Here is a 6,222-nt window from a genome sequence, read left to right on the forward strand (position 1 = left end):
ATTCTGGTTTCCACCATGAACATCGCTAAGTCTGAGCCTGGGTCCTTGGCCGCCACTGAATCCCAAACAGCAGTTGCTCTTACTCTGAGTGCGCCCTCAAACCAGGCTTCTAGAATCTTCTCTTCTTTTCCTTTTTCCCTAGTTGCTCTCTTTCTCTCTGCTTTGCTTAGGATCTAGCTGCCCTTTAGAGTCACCAAGATTCTCACACCCGTTAGAGCCGATTCGTCCCCTCCTACGCACATACCCAAGAGGAACTCTTGCACGCGTTCAACAGGAGGCGCCTATGAGGACCTTTGTTACAGCAGTCGCCGTGGTAGCAAAAACCTGGATGCACACCTGGTGCCTTCCACCAGGAAAGGTGGTGACTACGGCATCGTGCTCTACAGCCGTCCCGGTGATGGAGAAATGCAACACGCCTCAATAGGGATGAGTCTTAGCAAAATGATATAACGCAGAAAAGTAAGTTCCCAAAGATTATATACAGCAAAGGTTATAACAAGCTAAAAATAAGGCACGCACGTGAATGTGTACCCACGCACGCACACATACATACAGATACGACAAATGAAAACGTAAGCCTTGATAAACACAGGACTCAGGATGGTGGATACTCTGAGCTGGGGAGTTTAGTGGAGGTGGTAAGGGGTGTCGAGGGGTGTCATATGATATCCCTCAACCTTCTGGTTTACTTTTTTTTTTTAATATTTTATTTATTTATTTATTTATTTATTTATTTATTTATTTGAGAGAGCGAGCATGAGCACAAGTAGGGGGAAGCAGAGGGAGAAGCTGGCTCCCCACTGAGTACAGAGCCTGATGCAGGACTCCACCCCAGGACCCCAGGACCCCAGGATCATGACCTGAGCCGAAGACAGATGCTCAACTGACTGAGCCACCCCGACACCCCAACATCCTGGCTTTCATTTTATGTTGTGGGTTGGTAGGTCTTTATAATGTTATAACTAGTTAACTGGTTAAATAAAAAGCAGGCCAAGCACGGACCATGATGACAGTGGGCCATGATCCAGGGATGATGACGGTCCCAGTTCTGTCCTTCTGAGATCCAAAACCAGACAAGAAATAAGAGTCAGTGAGTGCTGTGTGTGGTCCTGATAAGACTTTCCGACAAACCACGTGGATGAGTATTAGTACATAGATTCCAGGGTGTCTGTTTTGTCTGTTTCACAGAGGAAAGTCTTCATTTATTTATTATTTTTTTAATGTTCCTGATTCTTGGTCCAGGCAACTGGTGTTGCCAGATAAATAAGGTCTTGAACCAGACCCCACTGTTAGAGCTCATAAGCACTTCCTTAAAAGGGCCTGAAGTTACGATGGTGTACTTTTTGATTATTTGGTTAGGGTAAGAAAGTAGGGGGAACCCTGTCTCTGGAGAGATAGGCACACTCCAGCTGGGAGCTGAGTGCTCAGGTGGACAGAGGGTTGGCTTTAAAGGTCCAGGAGTGAAGCAAGGGGCTGCGGAGGCAGAAAAGTGTACCAGGCAGAGTGCTTGCAGGTTTGGAGCAAGCAAAATGGAACCCGAGAGGTCTCGGCCGGGCCAAGCCACCACACTGTTTCTTGCGCTTCTTCTCCCTTTTCTGATTTTCACGTTGTTACTCAGTTTTGAGAATGCTGCTAGGTTATGAGGCCTGGCTGTGAGCGTGGGCATTCCCTCACTCTCCAGGTACTTACTCTGTGGCCCGAACTGAACCAGAAACTGAAGATACAGACGTGACCCAGATCTGAGATAGAAGACCCCCTATTCTTTTGTCCATGGTTGTAGCCTTACCTCTCAACATGGCCAGTACTGGCTCTTAGTGCTCGATTGAGTCAACTAAAGGGGCAGAGGGCTAAGCTATGAAGTGGCATTCCCACTGACAGCCCCAGGCCAAGGGAGAGCTCCCTCCTCTCCGTGTGTCCAGTCCATACCTCAATTACTGAAGTCTTATCACATTGCATTGTCATGATTTATTTATACAGCTCTCCCGCCCACTAGCCGGGAAACATCACAAGAGTGGGCACTATGTCTTTTTCATTGTCAAGTCTCCCCAATTCAGGGCATAGAGTGGATGCTAAATGAAGTTTGGGGGAACACTGTGCACTCATCACACCTTGTTGTTGGTGCCCAGGGAGTGGGTCTCAAGGTGGAGACAGATGATCATGGTTAAGGGGGGTCCAGGGGAGCTCAGAGAAGAGGGAGTGCTGACCTTTTGGGGTCTGAGTGGGTGTCATGGATGGAGAAGGGAGGATGGAGAGTGGGGAGGGGTGGGTGGTGGCGCGATGGGGATATTCAAAGTAAATAAAGACCAACGACGTGCCTTCTGACTCATCAGAGCAGACTGGTGGCAAGTAGTCAGTATCGTTGTCCCTTTGCCTACTAGCTGCAGGTCAGCCTGGAAGATGGGGGGGGGGCTGGGGTTTGGGTGAAGAGATAGAATGGGAATAAATGTTACATGGTCACCGTCTTTATCGCAGGTGCACACCAGGAGCTTTCTGTACGTGGTCTTATTTGATTCTCACGCAACCATGCCAGGTAGACATTCTAACTCAGTGTCTAAGAGTAGGAAACAGCCAACAGAGGGGTGATACAACATGCTCAGAATTACCCAAAAAAAGAGTGGTAGACTGAGAGCTGAAGTTGAACCCAGAATTCCACAGTCCTGGGCCTGTGCTCTGTTTTCTCTGCCCTCTTGTCACAGTGCCACCCAGAGAGGGTGTGGCCAGTGGAGGTCAGGGCAAGAGCCAAGGCGTGAGGCGGGAGCCGTCAAAGGCACCCAGGGGACTTCATGGGGGAGGTGCAGGAATGAGGGCGAGGCAGAGGGCTGGGCAGCTCCCCAGGCCAGGGTGGGTGTCCCTGGCCTGGGACATTCTATTCGGAGTCTTTAAACCTCCACCCTTTGCACCCAATAAAGTTCACAGTGGCCACACCCTTGTCATGACCTTTCTGGGGAATGTTTCTGGAGGGGGACAGAGGGCTCAGGCGGGGAAGGAGGGCAAGGCACTGTCCTGGAACGAGGGCCGGATTTTGGAACCAGATTTTAAAATTTACAAGGGAGAGGTTGAGCACAAGCTTTCCACTGGAGACTCTGAGGCTGGAGATGAATAATGCCTGGTTAGGGGAGGAGCCCCACTCTAGAGATGAGAAGGAAGTTGTAATAAAGAATCAGAGACTAAAGATGTGGCCGAGCAACTAGATGGTTTGAGGGTTTGAGTACCGGCTATGGTGAGTACTGGTTTCATGGGGGCCATTTTTCATCCAAAACATCAGAGTGTATATTGATGGAGGCAAGGCACACAGAGGAGGGAAAGAGGGGAGGCTGGGAAAGAAGAAGAGATGCATAGACACAGAGAGACAGAGATGGAAGCAGAAATACACAAACATAAAGGAGAAAGAGACACAGAGAGATAACACCCTGGAGATCTAGGGGCTCATGGAAACCAGGGCAGTGAGAGAAAGAGTCAGAGAGATAGAGAGATAGCGACAGACAAAGAGAGGAAGGGGGACAGTGACACAAACACCCAATGGGTGGCTGCATCTGATGGAGAAAGTACATGTGGGTTCCCTGAGAAGGACTGCAGCAGGGCCCTTTGGGCTTCCCTGGGAGGATGTGTTCCTTGGCTTAGCTGATGGACTGGCTGGTGCTAGGTTTCTGTGTTTTCCTGACTGGCAGGTGGAAACTCCAGGGTAAAAAGTCACCTGCGATATAGACTTTCCCTATAATCACGGCACCTCAGCCATCCCATCCTCCCCTCCCAGCCACCTGCTTGCACCTCCACAGTTACATTCAATGACCAATGGCTCAATAGTGACCCCCAGAACATTCTGCCTCGGCTGGGCTACCTCCCTGTGACTTCCAGTTAGGGAGCAGCACACGAGCAAATCTAGTGCTGCTTTTCCACTGAGCTCTTCCGGTGCTTGATGGCAATGACCGTGTTCCCTCTGGGTTCTCTCTTCTTCAGGGTCACCTGCAGCTCCTTCGCTGGTATTAGTAAGTTATTACTACAGTAACAGATGATCCCAGGATCTCAGAGACTCTCAGGAACCAAAGTTGAGTTCTTGTGTTAAAGAAAAAATAGTATTCTAACTGTTAAAGAGGTAATTATTCAGGACACTTGCTAAAGAACGGTAGACTTTATTGAAAGGGAGCCGTCCCGGTGGACGTAGGGACCGCTTCAGTGGGGCCTTGCAGACATTGCACGTGGCTCTGAGGACAGCCTGGGCAAGTGGGCAATCTATATAGCTAAGGAGTAGGGTGGAGATCAGTGGATGGAAAATCACTGAGAAGAAATATCAGGAATGAGGGGGATTTTGGCTAGACTGACCCAACAGGATTCTTACTGAAGGCAGGCCAGGGTGAGCACACGTGGCCTGGGAGATGATACAGGATAAGAGCCTGACTGAATATAAAAAGTGATCAGAGGCAGAGGAAGGAGGATTCTGGCTAGACTGACTTGGCAGGTTTCTTGCTAAGATGGGATAGTGCAGAGACAAACCCCAAAGCTCAAAAGTCAGAGCCTAGTTGAGAAGACAGTTCACAGAAACCCTGAGTAGATTTTGGCCAAAGAGAGAGACTCTTGCTTCCTTGTCACTTGCTTACTCTGTCTATTCACTGCAGGCTGGGACCACTGCTCTGATTCCCATTCACCCCAGGACCCAGGCCGAGCAAGCAGCCTCTACCTAAAATATGGTTGATCCATGGGTAGTCGAAGAAAGAGGATGTGAGTCTCCATGCGCTGGTCCTGGAAGCTTCTAGCAGAAGTGACACACGTCACTGTCAATCATGTTGCATTGACCAGAGTCTTATGTCCAAGAGGTGGGGATGGGGACTCTGTGCCCAAGAAGGGGTAACAAATATTTGTGGACAATGACACAGTCCACCAGAACTGGTTCTCCCACACTACAGTCTCCAGCTTTCTCACTAAGCTATCCTTTATTTGTGGAGGCTCCCAAGTTTATTGATATTCCTTTGGGTATTTGAGAGCCATTACTGGACAAGAAAATTGAGGGAAGTGATGGTCCTGGGGGCACCAGGCGATGGTACCCATGAATGGGTCTACTCCATATTATAGCTACAGTCTGCCAAGGCCACTAACGAGAGAGAGGGAGAGGAAACACACTTCTAGTTTGATCTTTCTACCAGGGTTTTGCTGGGTCTTGGGATACCCCTGATGCGGTTTTAAAAATCTTATCTTTGATTGCTTGGGATCTAGAAGCAATCGGCTTGTCTGCGGCTCCAAAACAAAACAGGGAAGCCTATCGTCACCGGACTTTGACTAAGTGAGAAATCCGCCTTTATGGTGTTGCTCTACTGAAATTTTAGGTTGTGTCTGTTTTGACAGCTACTGTTCATTATTTTGATGCAGAGATTGGGACAAGGAGTGAAGGGCTCCAAAACAGAAGCATCAAATATATGATGTTGGCTGGAGGATCAGGCGACAGGTAATGGGAAATTGAACTTGACACTGAAAGATGAGGGCCAGGGCATGCCGTGGCAAAGGTATTTGCACGGTTGCTGCCTGGGACAGCTGGAACGGCAGACTCTGTCCTCCTGGAACTCACCATCCCACCGGGAAGGGGTAGGAAAACCGGAGATAGGAGACTTGTAGGTAGCATGGCTGCATTTGGTGGGGTATTACAGGTGTGAGATGGGCTCAGGGACTTGTTAGGTGGATTGTAAACAGAAGTTAAGTAGAATAGAGAGAGTCCATAAATGTGAGGCCTTGAATTTGAGATAGCGTAACTGCTTTAGACACTACACAATAAGGGATGGGATTCACGAAAGCTTTAAGTGGCAAAAGCCTAGTAGAGCTTCTCAGTTGGAAAAATGACTCAGAGCACAGATCAGATGAAAAGAGCAGCCCCTTCATTGATTTTTTCCAAATAGCTTTCTGGTAGCTGCCATTAGCTTAAGAGAACGAGAAGCAAGGAAGTGAAAAATCAAAGAAAAGGACAGAATTAAGAACTAGATCTTAAAAAGAACTTTGGCCGTAGTCACTGCAAATAGATTAGAAATCTCTTCTGCTATTGAGTGAAACAAGGCGAAAGACGCCGTAGGAAATCTTTGAGGCTCAAAACAACCCTTGGGATGTCAACCTTCCAGGAATAGAAAGTAGACGAAGGAAACTATGCCCAAGGGGGCGTACTACCAAATAGCCACTTCATAGAAGTCTAAGGAAGGTCATAGCTCCCAGAGGGTGGACCGAGGGCTCATGAGAACAATGGAC

The sequence above is a fragment of the Ursus maritimus genome, unplaced genomic scaffold (genome assembly GCF_017311325.1).
Source record: "Ursus maritimus isolate PB19 unplaced genomic scaffold, ASM1731132v1 scaffold_17, whole genome shotgun sequence".
NCBI classification, from domain to species: Eukaryota; Metazoa; Chordata; class Mammalia; order Carnivora; family Ursidae; genus Ursus; species Ursus maritimus.